The 22,221-nt window shown below is 43.1% G+C and overlaps 1 long non-coding RNA gene across 1 annotated transcript in view; it reads left to right on the top strand.

Annotated features, from left to right (window-relative positions):
* LOC309495077 overlaps positions 1 to 22,221 on the top strand; it is a 53,185-nt gene that overhangs the window by 4,627 nt on the left and 26,337 nt on the right. The window contains exon 2 of the long non-coding RNA XR_014204545.1: positions 2,076 to 3,666. This is a non-coding gene — a long non-coding RNA (uncharacterized lncRNA). The remainder of the gene's footprint in view (positions 1 to 2,075; positions 3,667 to 22,221) is intronic.

Raw genomic sequence — 22,221 nt, 5'->3', positions numbered from 1 at the left:
AAACTTATCATCACAAAATGCATATCATCTGATAGATCTGCTCATGCTGAACAACTTTGCCTCAAGAAACATTGCTGTCAATCAAACCGTTCATTAAATATTCATGAATATGTTAAAAACCTACTTTTGCGAACTAGTCCCTGGTTTTTCGCCCGATCGGAACCAGACCAGTCTAGGACAATTCTCTGGACTCTCTAGATCAATAATTATCGAAAAAAAGTTTAACTTTTGCATTTGGGTGGCTGTAATAGGGTAATTTATAAAAGGGGCGTGGCAAAATACACTAAAATGCCTATAAATCATAAATGAAAACTCAGAACTTCACAAAAATTGGTGAGCATATGTGACATAACATCATTAACAAGCATGCCAAATTTTATGGAGATCGGACCAAAGGTGGCGCTATAACTGTTAAAAAGCTTTAAAACCATATATTTCCCATGGTAAACTGCCTGTATTGGCTGTAAATGGTCTTTTCCGTCTATTATGTCAGTTGTTAAATGCTTGCTAAATAAAACTTAATGTCTTTTGATGCTTGTGTGCTTAAAGGCCTTAAAGGCCTTAACTGCTTGAACCCCGATAAATGCTGCTTGCAGCTTTAATTATTATTATTATTATTCTTCCGCCGTAAAACGCATCGTGCAGCCCAAACCGTAAGTGCTAGAGACTTGAAACTTGGCCAGATGGTAGTACAAAAATCGAGGAGAGGTTATCAAATTATGACCCCGATTGGCCCATAGGTGGCGCTATAGCAACCAAAAGCGCAAAACTGGTCATAACTCCTAGACCGTATGTCGTAGACTCAAGTGTCTTAAATCTTTGGAAAGCTGGACATCTGAAGGTCAAAACGTATATCTCCGATTTTATTTGCAGTATGCAAATTTTTCCGCCATTTTGAATTTTGTCAAAAACCTACTTTTGCGAACTAGTCCCTGGTTTTTCGCCCGATCGGAACCAAACCAGTGCAGAATTGTTCTCTGGAGTCTGAAGATCAATAATTATCGAAAAAAAGTTGAAATTTCGATTCATGGTCGGTAGGGGGTGCAAAATTAACGTTGTGGGAGGAGCCTATTTTACTAAAACGGCTATAACTCAAGAACTAATTAAGTAAACTTCACCAAACTTGGTACACATGTGTAAGAGGTCAATCTGAGGTCACAGTAAAAAAATTGCATCGATTGGCCACATGGTGGCGCTATAAAACAAAAAAAACGTATAGACACCTGACCGTTTTTCCGAATGACTTGAAATTTGATATGTCGTGTCTTGGCCCAAGGGGCCATGTAAGTCTAAAAGGATATTGGCGTATCTCGAAAAAAAATGGCCGCCATTGGCCAATGAGGTTTGAGCACCGTTAACGAAGTCCGATTGGAGCGAAACTCGGTGGGCATGTTCGGCTCAAGCCCCTAGAGGTCTGTAAGAATTTTGAAAGAAATCGGCCACTAGTTGGCGCTAACGAGTTTTATGGCTCTGTAATCACGTGGTGTTACACTTATCATCACAAAATGCATATCATTTGATAGATATGCTCATGTTGAACAACTTTGCCTCAAGAACCATTGCTGTCAATCAAACCGTTCATTAAATATTCATGAATATGTCATAAACCTACTTTTGCGAACTAGTCCCTGGTTTTTCGCCCGATCGGAACCAGACCAGTCTAGGACAATTCTCTGGACTCTCTAGATAAATAATTATCGAAAAAAAGTTGAACTTTTACATTTGCCTGGCTGTAATAGGGTAATTTATAAAAGGGGCGTGGCAAAATACACTAAAATGCCTATAAATCATAAATAAAAACTCAGAACTTCACGGAAATTGGTGGGCATATGTGTCATAACATGGTGAAGAAGCATGCAGAGTTTCATGGAGATTGGGCAATAGGTGGCGCTATAACTGGCAAAAAGGTTTGAAAACCATGTATTTCCTATGGTAAATTGCCTGTATTAGCTGTAAATGGATTTTTCCATCTATTATTTCAGTGGTTAAAAGCTTGCTAAATAAAACTTAATGTCTTAAATGCTTATGTGCTTAAAGGCCTTAACTGCTTGAACCCCGATAAATGCTGCTTGCAGCTTTAATTATTATTATTATTCTTCTGCCGTAAAACGCATCGTGCAGCCCAAACCGTAAGGGCTAGAGCCTTGAAACTTTGCCAGATGGTAGTACAAAAATCGAGGAGAGGTTATCAAATTATGACGCCGATTGGCCCATAGGTGGCGCTATAGCAACCAAATGCGCGAAACTGCTCATAACTCCTAGACGGTAAGTCATAGACTCAAGTGTCTTATATCATTGGAAAGCTGGACGCCTGACGAAAAAAACGTATATCTCCGATTTTTTTCCGCCATGATAGATTTTCCGCCATTTTGAATTTTATCGAAAACCTACTTTTGCAAACTAGTCCCTGGTTTTTTGCCCGATCGGAACCAAACCAGTGCAGAATTGTTCTCTGGAGTCTGAAGATCAATAATTATCGAAAAAAAGTCGAAATTCCGATTCCTGGTCGCTAGGGGGTGATAAATTAAGGTTGTGGGAGGAGCCTATTTTACTCAAATGGCTATAACTCGAGAAGTAAATGAGATATCTTCACCAATCTTGGCACACATGTTTAAGCGGTCAATTTGAGGTCACAGTAAAAAAATTGCGTCGATTGGCCACATGGTGGCGCTATAAACAATAAAAAACATATAGACACCTGACCGTTTTTCCGAATGACTTGAAATTTGGTATGCAGTGTCTTGGCCCAAGGGCCCATGTAAGTCTAAAAGGATATTGGCGTATCTCGAAAAAAATGGCCGCCATTGGCCAATGAGGTTTGAGCACCGTTAACGAAGTCCGATCGGAGCGAAACTCGGTGGGCACGTTCGGCTCAAGCCCCTAGAGGTCTGTAAGAATTTTGAAAGAAATCGGCCACTAGTTGGCGCTAACGAGTTTTATGGCTCTGTAATCACGTGGTGTTACACTTATCATCACAAAATGCATATCATCTGATAGATCTGCTCATGCTGAACAACTTTGCCTCAAGAACCATCGCTGTCAATCAAACCGTTCATTAAAAATTCATGAATATGTTAAAAACCTACTTTTGCGAACTAGTCCCTGGTTTTTCTCCCGATCGGAACCAGACCAGTCTAGGACAATTCTCTGGACTCTCTAGATCAATAATTATCGAAAAAAAGTTGAACTTTTGCATTTTTCGCTTGGGTATAATTGGGTCATAAAGAAAATGGGCGTGGCAAAATGCACTCAAAAGCCTATAAATCCTAAACGAAAACTCAGAACTTCACGAAAATGGGTGAGCATATGTGCCATAACATTCTAAACAAGCATGCAAAATTTCATGTAGATCGGACCATAGGTGGCGCTATAACTGGCAAAAAGGTTTGAAAACCACATATTTCCTATGGTAAATTGCCTGTATTGGCTGTAAATGGATTTTTCCATCTATTATTTCAGTGGTTAAAAGCTTGCTAAATAAAACTTAATGTCTTAAATGCTTATGTGCTTAAAGGCCTTAAATGCTTGAACCCCGATAAATGCTGCTTGCAGCTTTAATTATTAGGGGTTCAAGCACGAAGTGCTGAAACCCTATTGTAATTGTACTGATTTTTATTAGGGGTTCAAGCATGAAATGCTGAAACCCTATTGTAATTGTAAGGATTCGTAAAACGCATCGTGCAGGACAAACCGTAAGGCCTAGAGACGTGAAACCTGGCCAGATGGTAGGCCTCAATTTGGGGACAACCTATCAGAGTATGACCCCAATTGGCCCATAGGTGGCGCTACAGCAACCAAAAGTACTAAATCGCTCACAACTCTTAGACCGTTTGTCCCAGGATCAAGTGTCTTATATCGTTGGAATCCTTGGCTCAAGGCGGACAAAATGGCTATCTCCGATTTGGATGTAGGCAGGGAAAATTTTCTGCTATGTCGGATTTTGTCCAAAACCTACTTTGGCGAACTAGTCCCTGGTTTTTGGCCCGATCGGAACCAAACCAGTCTAGGACAATTCTCTGGACTCTCTAGATCAATAATTATCGAAAAAAAGTTGAACTTTTGCATTTGGGTGGCTGTAACAGGGTCATTTAGAAAAGGGGCGTGGCAAAATACACTAAAAAGCCTATAAATCCCAAATGAAAACTCAGAACTTCACAAAAATTGATGAGCATATGTGTCAGAACATGGTGAGGAAGCATGCAGAGTTTCATGGAGATCGGACCATAGGTGGCGCTATAACTGGCAAAAAGCCTTCATTCTTATTAGGGGTTCAAGCATGAAATGCTGAAACCCTATTGTAATTGTAAGGATTCGTAAAACGCATCGTGCAGGACAAACCGTAAGGCCTAGAGACGTGAAACCTGGCCAGATGGTAGGCCTCAATTTGGGGACAACCTATCAGAGTATGACCCCAATTGGCCCATAGGTGGCGCTACAGCAACCAAAAGTACTAAATCGCTCACAACTCTTAGACCGTTTGTCCCAGGATCAAGTGTCTTATATCGTTGGAATCCTTGGCTCAAGGCGGACAAAATGGCTATCTCCGATTTGGATGTAGGCAGGGAAAATTTTCTGCTATGTCGGATTTTGTCCAAAACCTACTTTGGCGAACTAGTCCCTGGTTTTTGGCCCGATCGGAACCAAACCAGTCTAGGACAATTCTCTGGACTCTCTAGATCAATAATTATCGAAAAAAAGTTGAACTTTTGCATTTGGGTGGCTGTAACAGGGTCATTTAGAAAAGGGGCGTGGCAAAATACACTAAAAAGCCTATAAATCCCAAATGAAAACTCAGAACTTCACAAAAATTGATGAGCATATGTGTCAGAACATGGTGAGGAAGCATGCAGAGTTTCATGGAGATCGGACCATAGGTGGCGCTATAACTGGCAAAAAGCCTTCATTCTTATTAGGGGTTCAAGCATGAAATGCTGAAACCCTATTGTAATTGTAAGGATTCGTAAAACGCATCGTGCAGGACAAACCGTAAGGCCTAGAGACGTGAAACCTGGCCAGATGGTAGGCCTCAATTTGGGGACAACCTATCAGAGTATGACCCCAATTGGCCCATAGGTGGCGCTACAGCAACCAAAAGTACTAAATCGCTCACAACTCTTAGACCGTTTGTCCCAGGATCAAGTGTCTTATATCGTTGGAATCCTTGGCTCAAGGCGGACAAAATGGCTATCTCCGATTTGGATGTAGGCAGGGAAAATTTTCTGCTATGTCGGATTTTGTCCAAAACCTACTTTGGCGAACTAGTCCCTGGTTTTTGGCCCGATCGGAACCAAACCAGTCTAGGACAATTCTCTGGACTCTCTAGATCAATAATTATCGAAAAAAAGTTGAACTTTTGCATTTGGGTGGCTGTAACAGGGTCATTTAGAAAAGGGGCGTGGCAAAATACACTAAAAAGCCTATAAATCCCAAATGAAAACTCAGAACTTCACAAAAATTGATGAGCATATGTGTCAGAACATGGTGAGGAAGCATGCAGAGTTTCATGGAGATCGGACCATAGGTGGCGCTATAACTGGCAAAAAGCCTTCATTCTTATTAGGGGTTCAAGCATGAAATGCTGAAACCCTATTGTAATTGTAAGGATTCGTAAAACGCATCGTGCAGGACAAACCGTAAGGCCTAGAGACGTGAAACCTGGCCAGATGGTAGGCCTCAATTTGGGGACAACCTATCAGAGTATGACCCCAATTGGCCCATAGGTGGCGCTACAGCAACCAAAAGTACTAAATCGCTCACAACTCTTAGACCGTTTGTCCCAGGATCAAGTGTCTTATATCGTTGGAATCCTTGGCTCAAGGCGGACAAAATGGCTATCTCCGATTTGGATGTAGGCAGGGAAAATTTTCTGCTATGTCGGATTTTGTCCAAAACCTACTTTGGCGAACTAGTCCCTGGTTTTTGGCCCGATCGGAACCAAACCAGTCTAGGACAATTCTCTGGACTCTCTAGATCAATAATTATCGAAAAAAAGTTGAACTTTTGCATTTGGGTGGCTGTAACAGGGTCATTTAGAAAAGGGGCGTGGCAAAATACACTAAAAAGCCTATAAATCCCAAATGAAAACTCAGAACTTCACAAAAATTGATGAGCATATGTGTCAGAACATGGTGAGGAAGCATGCAGAGTTTCATGGAGATCGGACCATAGGTGGCGCTATAACTGGCAAAAAGCCTTCATTCTTATTAGGGGTTCAAGCATGAAATGCTGAAACCCTATTGTAATTGTAAGGATTCGTAAAACGCATCGTGCAGGACAAACCGTAAGGCCTAGAGACGTGAAACCTGGCCAGATGGTAGGCCTCAATTTGGGGACAACCTATCAGAGTATGACCCCAATTGGCCCATAGGTGGCGCTACAGCAACCAAAAGTACTAAATCGCTCACAACTCTTAGACCGTTTGTCCCAGGATCAAGTGTCTTATATCGTTGGAATCCTTGGCTCAAGGCGGACAAAATGGCTATCTCCGATTTGGATGTAGGCAGGGAAAATTTTCTGCTATGTCGGATTTTGTCCAAAACCTACTTTGGCGAACTAGTCCCTGGTTTTTGGCCCGATCGGAACCAAACCAGTCTAGGACAATTCTCTGGACTCTCTAGATCAATAATTATCGAAAAAAAGTTGAACTTTTGCATTTGGGTGGCTGTAACAGGGTCATTTAGAAAAGGGGCGTGGCAAAATACACTAAAAAGCCTATAAATCCCAAATGAAAACTCAGAACTTCACAAAAATTGATGAGCATATGTGTCAGAACATGGTGAGGAAGCATGCAGAGTTTCATGGAGATCGGACCATAGGTGGCGCTATAACTGGCAAAAAGCCTTCATTCTTATTAGGGGTTCAAGCATGAAATGCTGAAACCCTATTGTAATTGTAAGGATTCGTAAAACGCATCGTGCAGGACAAACCGTAAGGCCTAGAGACGTGAAACCTGGCCAGATGGTAGGCCTCAATTTGGGGACAACCTATCAGAGTATGACCCCAATTGGCCCATAGGTGGCGCTACAGCAACCAAAAGTACTAAATCGCTCACAACTCTTAGACCGTTTGTCCCAGGATCAAGTGTCTTATATCGTTGGAATCCTTGGCTCAAGGCGGACAAAATGGCTATCTCCGATTTGGATGTAGGCAGGGAAAATTTTCTGCTATGTCGGATTTTGTCCAAAACCTACTTTGGCGAACTAGTCCCTGGTTTTTGGCCCGATCGGAACCAAACCAGTCTAGGACAATTCTCTGGACTCTCTAGATCAATAATTATCGAAAAAAAGTTGAACTTTTGCATTTGGGTGGCTGTAACAGGGTCATTTAGAAAAGGGGCGTGGCAAAATACACTAAAAAGCCTATAAATCCCAAATGAAAACTCAGAACTTCACAAAAATTGATGAGCATATGTGTCAGAACATGGTGAGGAAGCATGCAGAGTTTCATGGAGATCGGACCATAGGTGGCGCTATAACTGGCAAAAAGCCTTCATTCTTATTAGGGGTTCAAGCATGAAATGCTGAAACCCTATTGTAATTGTAAGGATTCGTAAAACGCATCGTGCAGGACAAACCGTAAGGCCTAGAGACGTGAAACCTGGCCAGATGGTAGGCCTCAATTTGGGGACAACCTATCAGAGTATGACCCCAATTGGCCCATAGGTGGCGCTACAGCAACCAAAAGTACTAAATCGCTCACAACTCTTAGACCGTTTGTCCCAGGATCAAGTGTCTTATATCGTTGGAATCCTTGGCTCAAGGCGGACAAAATGGCTATCTCCGATTTGGATGTAGGCAGGGAAAATTTTCTGCTATGTCGGATTTTGTCCAAAACCTACTTTGGCGAACTAGTCCCTGGTTTTTGGCCCGATCGGAACCAAACCAGTCTAGGACAATTCTCTGGACTCTCTAGATCAATAATTATCGAAAAAAAGTTGAACTTTTGCATTTGGGTGGCTGTAACAGGGTCATTTAGAAAAGGGGCGTGGCAAAATACACTAAAAAGCCTATAAATCCCAAATGAAAACTCAGAACTTCACAAAAATTGATGAGCATATGTGTCAGAACATGGTGAGGAAGCATGCAGAGTTTCATGGAGATCGGACCATAGGTGGCGCTATAACTGGCAAAAAGCCTTCATTCTTATTAGGGGTTCAAGCATGAAATGCTGAAACCCTATTGTAATTGTAAGGATTCGTAAAACGCATCGTGCAGGACAAACCGTAAGGCCTAGAGACGTGAAACCTGGCCAGATGGTAGGCCTCAATTTGGGGACAACCTATCAGAGTATGACCCCAATTGGCCCATAGGTGGCGCTACAGCAACCAAAAGTACTAAATCGCTCACAACTCTTAGACCGTTTGTCCCAGGATCAAGTGTCTTATATCGTTGGAATCCTTGGCTCAAGGCGGACAAAATGGCTATCTCCGATTTGGATGTAGGCAGGGAAAATTTTCTGCTATGTCGGATTTTGTCCAAAACCTACTTTGGCGAACTAGTCCCTGGTTTTTGGCCCGATCGGAACCAAACCAGTCTAGGACAATTCTCTGGACTCTCTAGATCAATAATTATCGAAAAAAAGTTGAACTTTTGCATTTGGGTGGCTGTAACAGGGTCATTTAGAAAAGGGGCGTGGCAAAATACACTAAAAAGCCTATAAATCCCAAATGAAAACTCAGAACTTCACAAAAATTGATGAGCATATGTGTCAGAACATGGTGAGGAAGCATGCAGAGTTTCATGGAGATCGGACCATAGGTGGCGCTATAACTGGCAAAAAGCCTTCATTCTTATTAGGGGTTCAAGCATGAAATGCTGAAACCCTATTGTAATTGTAAGGATTCGTAAAACGCATCGTGCAGGACAAACCGTAAGGCCTAGAGACGTGAAACCTGGCCAGATGGTAGGCCTCAATTTGGGGACAACCTATCAGAGTATGACCCCAATTGGCCCATAGGTGGCGCTACAGCAACCAAAAGTACTAAATCGCTCACAACTCTTAGACCGTTTGTCCCAGGATCAAGTGTCTTATATCGTTGGAATCCTTGGCTCAAGGCGGACAAAATGGCTATCTCCGATTTGGATGTAGGCAGGGAAAATTTTCTGCTATGTCGGATTTTGTCCAAAACCTACTTTGGCGAACTAGTCCCTGGTTTTTGGCCCGATCGGAACCAAACCAGTCTAGGACAATTCTCTGGACTCTCTAGATCAATAATTATCGAAAAAAAGTTGAACTTTTGCATTTGGGTGGCTGTAACAGGGTCATTTAGAAAAGGGGCGTGGCAAAATACACTAAAAAGCCTATAAATCCCAAATGAAAACTCAGAACTTCACAAAAATTGATGAGCATATGTGTCAGAACATGGTGAGGAAGCATGCAGAGTTTCATGGAGATCGGACCATAGGTGGCGCTATAACTGGCAAAAAGCCTTCATTCTTATTAGGGGTTCAAGCATGAAATGCTGAAACCCTATTGTAATTGTAAGGATTCGTAAAACGCATCGTGCAGGACAAACCGTAAGGCCTAGAGACGTGAAACCTGGCCAGATGGTAGGCCTCAATTTGGGGACAACCTATCAGAGTATGACCCCAATTGGCCCATAGGTGGCGCTACAGCAACCAAAAGTACTAAATCGCTCACAACTCTTAGACCGTTTGTCCCAGGATCAAGTGTCTTATATCGTTGGAATCCTTGGCTCAAGGCGGACAAAATGGCTATCTCCGATTTGGATGTAGGCAGGGAAAATTTTCTGCTATGTCGGATTTTGTCCAAAACCTACTTTGGCGAACTAGTCCCTGGTTTTTGGCCCGATCGGAACCAAACCAGTCTAGGACAATTCTCTGGACTCTCTAGATCAATAATTATCGAAAAAAAGTTGAACTTTTGCATTTGGGTGGCTGTAACAGGGTCATTTAGAAAAGGGGCGTGGCAAAATACACTAAAAAGCCTATAAATCCCAAATGAAAACTCAGAACTTCACAAAAATTGATGAGCATATGTGTCAGAACATGGTGAGGAAGCATGCAGAGTTTCATGGAGATCGGACCATAGGTGGCGCTATAACTGGCAAAAAGCCTTCATTCTTATTAGGGGTTCAAGCATGAAATGCTGAAACCCTATTGTAATTGTAAGGATTCGTAAAACGCATCGTGCAGGACAAACCGTAAGGCCTAGAGACGTGAAACCTGGCCAGATGGTAGGCCTCAATTTGGGGACAACCTATCAGAGTATGACCCCAATTGGCCCATAGGTGGCGCTACAGCAACCAAAAGTACTAAATCGCTCACAACTCTTAGACCGTTTGTCCCAGGATCAAGTGTCTTATATCGTTGGAATCCTTGGCTCAAGGCGGACAAAATGGCTATCTCCGATTTGGATGTAGGCAGGGAAAATTTTCTGCTATGTTGGATTTTGTCCAAAACCTACTTTGGCGAACTAGTCCCTGGTTTTTGGCCCGATCGGAACCAAACCAGTCTAGGACAATTCTCTGGACTCTCTAGATCAATAATTATCGAAAAAAAGTTGAACTTTTGCATTTGGGTGGCTGTAACAGGGTCATTTAGAAAAGGGGCGTGGCAAAATACACTAAAAAGCCTATAAATCCCAAATGAAAACTCAGAACTTCACAAAAATTGATGAGCATATGTGTCAGAACATGGTGAGGAAGCATGCAGAGTTTCATGGAGATCGGACCATAGGTGGCGCTATAACTGGCAAAAAGCCTTCATTCTTATTAGGGGTTCAAGCATGAAATGCTGAAACCCTATTGTAATTGTAAGGATTCGTAAAACGCATCGTGCAGGACAAACCGTAAGGCCTAGAGACGTGAAACCTGGCCAGATGGTAGGCCTCAATTTGGGGACAACCTATCAGAGTATGACCCCAATTGGCCCATAGGTGGCGCTACAGCAACCAAAAGTACTAAATCGCTCACAACTCTTAGACCGTTTGTCCCAGGATCAAGTGTCTTATATCGTTGGAATCCTTGGCTCAAGGCGGACAAAATGGCTATCTCCGATTTGGATGTAGGCAGGGAAAATTTTCTGCTATGTCGGATTTTGTCCAAAACCTACTTTGGCGAACTAGTCCCTGGTTTTTGGCCCGATCGGAACCAAACCAGTCTAGGACAATTCTCTGGACTCTCTAGATCAATAATTATCGAAAAAAAGTTGAACTTTTGCATTTGGGTGGCTGTAACAGGGTCATTTAGAAAAGGGGCGTGGCAAAATACACTAAAAAGCCTATAAATCCCAAATGAAAACTCAGAACTTCACAAAAATTGATGAGCATATGTGTCAGAACATGGTGAGGAAGCATGCAGAGTTTCATGGAGATCGGACCATAGGTGGCGCTATAACTGGCAAAAAGCCTTCATTCTTATTAGGGGTTCAAGCATGAAATGCTGAAACCCTATTGTAATTGTAAGGATTCGTAAAACGCATCGTGCAGGACAAACCGTAAGGCCTAGAGACGTGAAACCTGGCCAGATGGTAGGCCTCAATTTGGGGACAACCTATCAGAGTATGACCCCAATTGGCCCATAGGTGGCGCTACAGCAACCAAAAGTACTAAATCGCTCACAACTCTTAGACCGTTTGTCCCAGGATCAAGTGTCTTATATCGTTGGAATCCTTGGCTCAAGGCGGACAAAATGGCTATCTCCGATTTGGATGTAGGCAGGGAAAATTTTCTGCTATGTCGGATTTTGTCCAAAACCTACTTTGGCGAACTAGTCCCTGGTTTTTGGCCCGATCGGAACCAAACCAGTCTAGGACAATTCTCTGGACTCTCTAGATCAATAATTATCGAAAAAAAGTTGAACTTTTGCATTTGGGTGGCTGTAACAGGGTCATTTAGAAAAGGGGCGTGGCAAAATACACTAAAAAGCCTATAAATCCCAAATGAAAACTCAGAACTTCACAAAAATTGATGAGCATATGTGTCAGAACATGGTGAGGAAGCATGCAGAGTTTCATGGAGATCGGACCATAGGTGGCGCTATAACTGGCAAAAAGCCTTCATTCTTATTAGGGGTTCAAGCATGAAATGCTGAAACCCTATTGTAATTGTAAGGATTCGTAAAACGCATCGTGCAGGACAAACCGTAAGGCCTAGAGACGTGAAACCTGGCCAGATGGTAGGCCTCAATTTGGGGACAACCTATCAGAGTATGACCCCAATTGGCCCATAGGTGGCGCTACAGCAACCAAAAGTACTAAATCGCTCACAACTCTTAGACCGTTTGTCCCAGGATCAAGTGTCTTATATCGTTGGAATCCTTGGCTCAAGGCGGACAAAATGGCTATCTCCGATTTGGATGTAGGCAGGGAAAATTTTCTGCTATGTCGGATTTTGTCCAAAACCTACTTTGGCGAACTAGTCCCTGGTTTTTGGCCCGATCGGAACCAAACCAGTCTAGGACAATTCTCTGGACTCTCTAGATCAATAATTATCGAAAAAAAGTTGAACTTTTGCATTTGGGTGGCTGTAACAGGGTCATTTAGAAAAGGGGCGTGGCAAAATACACTAAAAAGCCTATAAATCCCAAATGAAAACTCAGAACTTCACAAAAATTGATGAGCATATGTGTCAGAACATGGTGAGGAAGCATGCAGAGTTTCATGGAGATCGGACCATAGGTGGCGCTATAACTGGCAAAAAGCCTTCATTCTTATTAGGGGTTCAAGCATGAAATGCTGAAACCCTATTGTAATTGTAAGGATTCGTAAAACGCATCGTGCAGGACAAACCGTAAGGCCTAGAGACGTGAAACCTGGCCAGATGGTAGGCCTCAATTTGGGGACAACCTATCAGAGTATGACCCCAATTGGCCCATAGGTGGCGCTACAGCAACCAAAAGTACTAAATCGCTCACAACTCTTAGACCGTTTGTCCCAGGATCAAGTGTCTTATATCGTTGGAATCCTTGGCTCAAGGCGGACAAAATGGCTATCTCCGATTTGGATGTAGGCAGGGAAAATTTTCTGCTATGTCGGATTTTGTCCAAAACCTACTTTGGCGAACTAGTCCCTGGTTTTTGGCCCGATCGGAACCAAACCAGTCTAGGACAATTCTCTGGACTCTCTAGATCAATAATTATCGAAAAAAAGTTGAACTTTTGCATTTGGGTGGCTGTAACAGGGTCATTTAGAAAAGGGGCGTGGCAAAATACACTAAAAAGCCTATAAATCCCAAATGAAAACTCAGAACTTCACAAAAATTGATGAGCATATGTGTCAGAACATGGTGAGGAAGCATGCAGAGTTTCATGGAGATCGGACCATAGGTGGCGCTATAACTGGCAAAAAGCCTTCATTCTTATTAGGGGTTCAAGCATGAAATGCTGAAACCCTATTGTAATTGTAAGGATTCGTAAAACGCATCGTGCAGGACAAACCGTAAGGCCTAGAGACGTGAAACCTGGCCAGATGGTAGGCCTCAATTTGGGGACAACCTATCAGAGTATGACCCCAATTGGCCCATAGGTGGCGCTACAGCAACCAAAAGTACTAAATCGCTCACAACTCTTAGACCGTTTGTCCCAGGATCAAGTGTCTTATATCGTTGGAATCCTTGGCTCAAGGCGGACAAAATGGCTATCTCCGATTTGGATGTAGGCAGGGAAAATTTTCTGCTATGTCGGATTTTGTCCAAAACCTACTTTGGCGAACTAGTCCCTGGTTTTTGGCCCGATCGGAACCAAACCAGTCTAGGACAATTCTCTGGACTCTCTAGATCAATAATTATCGAAAAAAAGTTGAACTTTTGCATTTGGGTGGCTGTAACAGGGTCATTTAGAAAAGGGGCGTGGCAAAATACACTAAAAAGCCTATAAATCCCAAATGAAAACTCAGAACTTCACAAAAATTGATGAGCATATGTGTCAGAACATGGTGAGGAAGCATGCAGAGTTTCATGGAGATCGGACCATAGGTGGCGCTATAACTGGCAAAAAGCCTTCATTCTTATTAGGGGTTCAAGCATGAAATGCTGAAACCCTATTGTAATTGTAAGGATTCGTAAAACGCATCGTGCAGGACAAACCGTAAGGCCTAGAGACGTGAAACCTGGCCAGATGGTAGGCCTCAATTTGGGGACAACCTATCAGAGTATGACCCCAATTGGCCCATAGGTGGCGCTACAGCAACCAAAAGTACTAAATCGCTCACAACTCTTAGACCGTTTGTCCCAGGATCAAGTGTCTTATATCGTTGGAATCCTTGGCTCAAGGCGGACAAAATGGCTATCTCCGATTTGGATGTAGGCAGGGAAAATTTTCTGCTATGTCGGATTTTGTCCAAAACCTACTTTGGCGAACTAGTCCCTGGTTTTTGGCCCGATCGGAACCAAACCAGTCTAGGACAATTCTCTGGACTCTCTAGATCAATAATTATCGAAAAAAAGTTGAACTTTTGCATTTGGGTGGCTGTAACAGGGTCATTTAGAAAAGGGGCGTGGCAAAATACACTAAAAAGCCTATAAATCCCAAATGAAAACTCAGAACTTCACAAAAATTGATGAGCATATGTGTCAGAACATGGTGAGGAAGCATGCAGAGTTTCATGGAGATCGGACCATAGGTGGCGCTATAACTGGCAAAAAGCCTTCATTCTTATTAGGGGTTCAAGCATGAAATGCTGAAACCCTATTGTAATTGTAAGGATTCGTAAAACGCATCGTGCAGGACAAACCGTAAGGCCTAGAGACGTGAAACCTGGCCAGATGGTAGGCCTCAATTTGGGGACAACCTATCAGAGTATGACCCCAATTGGCCCATAGGTGGCGCTACAGCAACCAAAAGTACTAAATCGCTCACAACTCTTAGACCGTTTGTCCCAGGATCAAGTGTCTTATATCGTTGGAATCCTTGGCTCAAGGCGGACAAAATGGCTATCTCCGATTTGGATGTAGGCAGGGAAAATTTTCTGCTATGTCGGATTTTGTCCAAAACCTACTTTGGCGAACTAGTCCCTGGTTTTTGGCCCGATCGGAACCAAACCAGTCTAGGACAATTCTCTGGACTCTCTAGATCAATAATTATCGAAAAAAAGTTGAACTTTTGCATTTGGGTGGCTGTAACAGGGTCATTTAGAAAAGGGGCGTGGCAAAATACACTAAAAAGCCTATAAATCCCAAATGAAAACTCAGAACTTCACAAAAATTGATGAGCATATGTGTCAGAACATGGTGAGGAAGCATGCAGAGTTTCATGGAGATCGGACCATAGGTGGCGCTATAACTGGCAAAAAGCCTTCATTCTTATTAGGGGTTCAAGCATGAAATGCTGAAACCCTATTGTAATTGTAAGGATTCGTAAAACGCATCGTGCAGGACAAACCGTAAGGCCTAGAGACGTGAAACCTGGCCAGATGGTAGGCCTCAATTTGGGGACAACCTATCAGAGTATGACCCCAATTGGCCCATAGGTGGCGCTACAGCAACCAAAAGTACTAAATCGCTCACAACTCTTAGACCGTTTGTCCCAGGATCAAGTGTCTTATATCGTTGGAATCCTTGGCTCAAGGCGGACAAAATGGCTATCTCCGATTTGGATGTAGGCAGGGAAAATTTTCTGCTATGTCGGATTTTGTCCAAAACCTACTTTGGCGAACTAGTCCCTGGTTTTTGGCCCGATCGGAACCAAACCAGTCTAGGACAATTCTCTGGACTCTCTAGATCAATAATTATCGAAAAAAAGTTGAACTTTTGCATTTGGGTGGCTGTAACAGGGTCATTTAGAAAAGGGGCGTGTCAAAATACACTAAAAAGCCTATAAATCCCAAATGAAAACTCAGAACTTCACAAAAATTGATGAGCATATGTGTCAGAACATGGTGAGGAAGCATGCAGAGTTTCATGGAGATCGGACCATAGGTGGCGCTATAACTGGCAAAAAGCCTTCATTCTTATTAGGGGTTCAAGCATGAAATGCTGAAACCCTATTGTAATTGTAAGGATTCGTAAAACGCATCGTGCAGGACAAACCGTAAGGCCTAGAGACGTGAAACCTGGCCAGATGGTAGGCCTCAATTTGGGGACAACCTATCAGAGTATGACCCCAATTGGCCCATAGGTGGCGCTACAGCAACCAAAAGTACTAAATCGCTCACAACTCTTAGACCGTTTGTCCCAGGATCAAGTGTCTTATATCGTTGGAATCCTTGGCTCAAGGCGGACAAAATGGCTATCTCCGATTTGGATGTAGGCAGGGAAAATTTTCTGCTATGTCGGATTTTGTCCAAAACCTACTTTGGCGAACTAGTCCCTGGTTTTTGGCCCGATCGGAACCAAACCAGTCTAGGACAATTCTCTGGACTCTCTAGATCAATAATTATCGAAAAAAAGTTGAACTTTTGCATTTGGGTGGCTGTAACAGGGTCATTTAGAAAAGGGGCGTGGCAAAATACACTAAAAAGCCTATAAATCCCAAATGAAAACTCAGAACTTCACAAAAATTGATGAGCATATGTGTCAGAACATGGTGAGGAAGCATGCAGAGTTTCATGGAGATCGGACCATAGGTGGCGCTATAACTGGCAAAAAGCCTTCATTCTTATTAGGGGTTCAAGCATGAAATGCTGAAACCCTATTGTAATTGTAAGGATTCGTAAAACGCATCGTGCAGGACAAACCGTAAGGCCTAGAGACGTGAAACCTGGCCAGATGGTAGGCCTCAATTTGGGGACAACCTATCAGAGTATGACCCCAATTGGCCCATAGGTGGCGCTACAGCAACCAAAAGTACTAAATCGCTCACAACTCTTAGACCGTTTGTCCCAGGATCAAGTGTCTTATATCGTTGGAATCCTTGGCTCAAGGCGGACAAAATGGCTATCTCCGATTTGGATGTAGGCAGGGAAAATTTTCTGCTATGTCGGATTTTGTCCAAAACCTACTTTGGCGAACTAGTCCCTGGTTTTTGGCCCGATCGGAACCAAACCAGTCTAGGACAATTCTCTGGACTCTCTAGATCAATAATTATCGAAAAAAAGTTGAACTTTTGCATTTGGGTGGCTGTAACAGGGTCATTTAGAAAAGGGGCGTGGCAAAATACACTAAAAAGCCTATAAATCCCAAATGAAAACTCAGAACTTCACAAAAATTGATGAGCATATGTGTCAGAACATGGTGAGGAAGCATGCAGAGTTTCATGGAGATCGGACCATAGGTGGCGCTATAACTGGCAAAAAGCCTTCATTCTTATTAGGGGTTCAAGCATGAAATGCTGAAACCCTATTGTAATTGTAAGGATTCGTAAAACGCATCGTGCAGGACAAACCGTAAGGCCTAGAGACGTGAAACCTGGCCAGATGGTAGGCCTCAATTTGGGGACAACCTATCAGAGTATGACCCCAATTGGCCCATAGGTGGCGCTACAGCAACCAAAAGTACTAAATCGCTCACAACTCTTAGACCGTTTGTCCCAGGATCAAGTGTCTTATATCGTTGGAATCCTTGGCTCAAGGCGGACAAAATGGCCATCTCCGATTTGGATGTAGGCAGGGAAAATTTTCTGCTATGTCGGATTTTGTCCAAAACCTACTTTGGCGAACTAGTCCCTGGTTTTTGGCCCGATCGGAACCAAACCAGTCTAGGACAATTCTCTGGACTCTCTAGATCAATAATTATCGAAAAAAAGTTGAACTTTTGCATTTGGGTGGCTGTAACAGGGTCATTTAGAAAAGGGGCGTGGCAAAATACACTAAAAAGCCTATAAATCCCAAATGAAAACTCAGAACTTCACAAAAATTGATGAGCATATGTGTCAGAACATGGTGAGGAAGCATGCAGAGTTTCATGGAGATCGGACCATAGGTGGCGCTATAACTGGCAAAAAGCCTTCATTCTTATTAGGGGTTCAAGCATGAAATGCTGAAACCCTATTGTAATTGTAAGGATTCGTAAAACGCATCGTGCAGGACAAACCGTAAGGCCTAGAGACGTGAAACCTGGCCAGATGGTAGGCCTCAATTTGGGGACAACCTATCAGAGTATGACCCCAATTGGCCCATAGGTGGCGCTACAGCAACCAAAAGTACTAAATCGCTCACAACTCTTAGACCGTTTGTCCCAGGATCAAGTGTCTTATATCGTTGGAATCCTTGGCTCAAGGCGGACAAAATGGCCATCTCCGATTTGGATGTAGGCAGGGAAAATTTTCTGCTATGTCGGATTTTGTCCAAAACCTACTTTGGCGAACTAGTCCCTGGTTTTTGGCCCGATCGGAACCAAACCAGTCTAGGACAATTCTCTGGACTCTCTAGATCAATAATTATCGAAAAAAAGTTGAACTTTTGCATTTGGGTGGCTGTAACAGGGTCATTTAGAAAAGGGGCGTGGCAAAATACACTAAAAAGCCTATAAATCCCAAATGAAAACTCAGAACTTCACAAAAATTGATGAGCATATGTGTCAGAACATGGTGAGGAAGCATGCAGAGTTTCATGGAGATCGGACCATAGGTGGCGCTATAACTGGCAAAAAGCCTTCATTCTTATTAGGGGTTCAAGCATGAAATGCTGAAACCCTATTGTAATTGTAAGGATTCGTAAAACGCATCGTGCAGGACAAACCGTAAGGCCTAGAGACGTGAAACCTGGCCAGATGGTAGGCCTCAATTTGGGGACAACCTATCAGAGTATGACCCCAATTGGCCCATAGGTGGCGCTACAGCAACCAAAAGTACTAAATCGCTCACAACTCTTAGACCGTTTGTCCCAGGATCAAGTGTCTTATATCGTTGGAATCCTTGGCTCAAGGCGGACAAAATGGCTATCTCCGATTTGGATGTAGGCAGGGAAAATTTTCTGCTATGTCGGATTTTGTCCAAAACCTACTTTGGCGAACTAGTCCCTGGTTTTTGGCCCGATCGGAACCAAACCAGTCTAGGACAATTCTCTGGACTCTCTAGATCAATAATTATCGAAAAAAAGTTGAACTTTTGCATTTGGGTGGCTGTAACAGGGTCATTTAGAAAAGGGGCGTGGCAAAATACACTAAAAAGCCTATAAATCCCAAATGAAAACTCAGAACTTCACAAAAATTGATGAGCATATGTGTCAGAACATGGTGAGGAAGCATGCAGAGTTTCATGGAGATCGGACCATAGGTGGCGCTATAACTGGCAAAAAGCCTTCATTCTTATTAGGGGTTCAAGCATGAAATGCTGAAACCCTATTGTAATTGTAAGGATTCGTAAAACGCATCGTGCAGGACAAACCGTAAGGCCTAGAGACGTGAAACCTGGCCAGATGGTAGGCCTCAATTTGGGGACAACCTATCAGAGTATGACCCCAATTGGCCCATAGGTGGCGCTACAGCAACCAAAAGTACTAAATCGCTCACAACTCTTAGACCGTTTGTCCCAGGATCAAGTGTCTTATATCGTTGGAATCCTTGGCTCAAGGCGGACAAAATGGCTATCTCCGATTTGGATGTAGGCAGGGAAAATTTTCTGCTATGTCGGATTTTGTCCAAAACCTACTTTGGCGAACTAGTCCCTGGTTTTTGGCCCGATCGGAACCAAACCAGTCTAGGACAATTCTCTGGACTCTCTAGATCAATAATTATCGAAAAAAAGTTGAACTTTTGCATTTGGGTGGCTGTAACAGGGTCATTTAGAAAAGGGGCGTGGCAAAATACACTAAAAAGCCTATAAATCCCAAATGAAAACTCAGAACTTCACAAAAATTGATGAGCATATGTGTCAGAACATGGTGAGGAAGCATGCAGAGTTTCATGGAGATCGGACCATAGGTGGCGCTATAACTGGCAAAAAGCCTTCATTCTTATTAGGGGTTCAAGCATGAAATGCTGAAACCCTATTGTAATTGTAAGGATTCGTAAAACGCATCGTGCAGGACAAACCGTAAGGCCTAGAGACGTGAAACCTGGCCAGATGGTAGGCCTCAATTTGGGGACAACCTATCAGAGTATGACCCCAATTGGCCCATAGGTGGCGCTACAGCAACCAAAAGTACTAAATCGCTCACAACTCTTAGACCGTTTGTCCCAGGATCAAGTGTCTTATATCGTTGGAATCCTTGGCTCAAGGCGGACAAAATGGCTATCTCCGATTTGGATGTAGGCAGGGAAAATTTTCTGCTATGTCGGATTTTGTCCAAAACCTACTTTGGCGAACTAGTCCCTGGTTTTTGGCCCGATCGGAACCAAACCAGTCTAGGACAATTCTCTGGACTCTCTAGATCAATAATTATCGAAAAAAAGTTGAACTTTTGCATTTGGGTGGCTGTAACAGGGTCATTTAGAAAAGGGGCGTGGCAAAATACACTAAAAAGCCTATAAATCCCAAATGAAAACTCAGAACTTCACAAAAATTGATGAGCATATGTGTCAGAACATGGTGAGGAAGCATGCAGAGTTTCATGGAGATCGGACCATAGGTGGCGCTATAACTGGCAAAAAGCCTTCATTCTTATTAGGGGTTCAAGCATGAAATGCTGAAACCCTATTGTAATTGTAAGGATTCGTAAAACGCATCGTGCAGGACAAACCGTAAGGCCTAGAGACGTGAAACCTGGCCAGATGGTAGGCCTCAATTTGGGGACAACCTATCAGAGTATGACCCCAATTGGCCCATAGGTGGCGCTACAGCAACCAAAAGTACTAAATCGCTCACAACTCTTAGACCGTTTGTCCCAGGATCAAGTGTCTTATATCGTTGGAATCCTTGGCTCAAGGCGGACAAAATGGCTATCTCCGATTTGGATGTAGGCAGGGAAAATTTTCTGCTATGTCGGATTTTGTCCAAAACCTACTTTGGCGAACTAGTCCCTGGTTTTTGGCCCGATCGGAACCAAACCAGTCTAGGACAATTCTCTGGACTCTCTAGATCAATAATTATCGAAAAAAAGTTGAACTTTTGCATTTGGGTGGCTGTAACAGGGTCATTTAGAAAAGGGGCGTGGCAAAATACACTAAAAAGCCTATAAATCCCAAATGAAAACTCAGAACTTCACAAAAATTGATGAGCATATGTGTCAGAACATGGTGAGGAAGCATGCAGAGTTTCATGGAGATCGGACCATAGGTGGCGCTATAACTGGCAAAAAGCCTTCATTCTTATTAGGGGTTCAAGCATGAAATGCTGAAACCCTATTGTAATTGTAAGGATTCGTAAAACGCATCGTGCAGGACAAACCGTAAGGCCTAGAGACGTGAAACCTGGCCAGATGGTAGGCCTCAATTTGGGGACAACCTATCAGAGTATGACCCCAATTGGCCCATAGGTGGCGCTACAGCAACCAAAAGTACTAAATCGCTCACAACTCTTAGACCGTTTGTCCCAGGATCAAGTGTCTTATATCGTTGGAATCCTTGGCTCAAGGCGGACAAAATGGCTATCTCCGATTTGGATGTAGGCAGGGAAAATTTTCTGCTATGTCGGATTTTGTCCAAAACCTACTTTGGCGAACTAGTCCCTGGTTTTTGGCCCGATCGGAACCAAACCAGTCTAGGACAATTCTCTGGACTCTCTAGATCAATAATTATCGAAAAAAAGTTGAACTTTTGCATTTGGGTGGCTGTAACAGGGTCATTTAGAAAAGGGGCGTGTCAAAATACACTAAAAAGCCTATAAATCCCAAATGAAAACTCAGAACTTCACAAAAATTGATGAGCATATGTGTCAGAACATGGTGAGGAAGCATGCAGAGTTTCATGGAGATCGGACCATAGGTGGCGCTATAACTGGCAAAAAGCCTTCATTCTTATTAGGGGTTCAAGCATGAAATGCTGAAACCCTATTGTAATTGTAAGGATTCGTAAAACGCATCGTGCAGGACAAACCGTAAGGCCTAGAGACGTGAAACCTGGCCAGATGGTAGGCCTCAATTTGGGGACAACCTATCAGAGTATGACCCCAATTGGCCCATAGGTGGCGCTACAGCAACCAAAAGTACTAAATCGCTCACAACTCTTAGACCGTTTGTCCCAGGATCAAGTGTCTTATATCGTTGGAATCCTTGGCTCAAGGCGGACAAAATGGCTATCTCCGATTTGGATGTAGGCAGGGAAAATTTTCTGCTATGTCGGATTTTGTCCAAAACCTACTTTGGCGAACTAGTCCCTGGTTTTTGGCCCGATCGGAACCAAACCAGTCTAGGACAATTCTCTGGACTCTCTAGATCAATAATTATCGAAAAAAAGTTGAACTTTTGCATTTGGGTGGCTGTAACAGGGTCATTTAGAAAAGGGGCGTGG

This window comes from Leuciscus leuciscus, assembly GCF_965113295.1.
Source record: "Leuciscus leuciscus genome assembly, chromosome: 3".
NCBI lineage: Eukaryota > Metazoa > Chordata > Actinopteri > Cypriniformes > Leuciscidae > Leuciscus > Leuciscus leuciscus.
This window is presented reverse-complemented; position numbering and strand designations above follow the sequence as displayed.